Below are 209 nucleotides of genomic sequence, written 5' to 3' on the forward strand. Positions count from 1 at the left end.
GGCCCCTCGCCCGCCGTTGGGCCCTGGCGCCAGGTCGTGGTGGCTCCTCGTTGCATGGGGTGCAAGCGCTAATGCTCTTAGGAGGCTCGGCAGGACGTACGTGAATCTGTTCAGAAGGTCGGTTCAGATGGAGGTTTTGTGTGAGCAACCTAATGCTACCTTGGAAGGTTTCCCTTCCCGCTGGAAGGGCAGGCTGTGGCAGGGGGGGG

Source organism: Buceros rhinoceros, unplaced genomic scaffold, assembly GCF_000710305.1.
Source record: "Buceros rhinoceros silvestris isolate BGI_N320 unplaced genomic scaffold, ASM71030v1 scaffold39734, whole genome shotgun sequence".
NCBI classification, from domain to species: Eukaryota; Metazoa; Chordata; class Aves; order Bucerotiformes; family Bucerotidae; genus Buceros; species Buceros rhinoceros.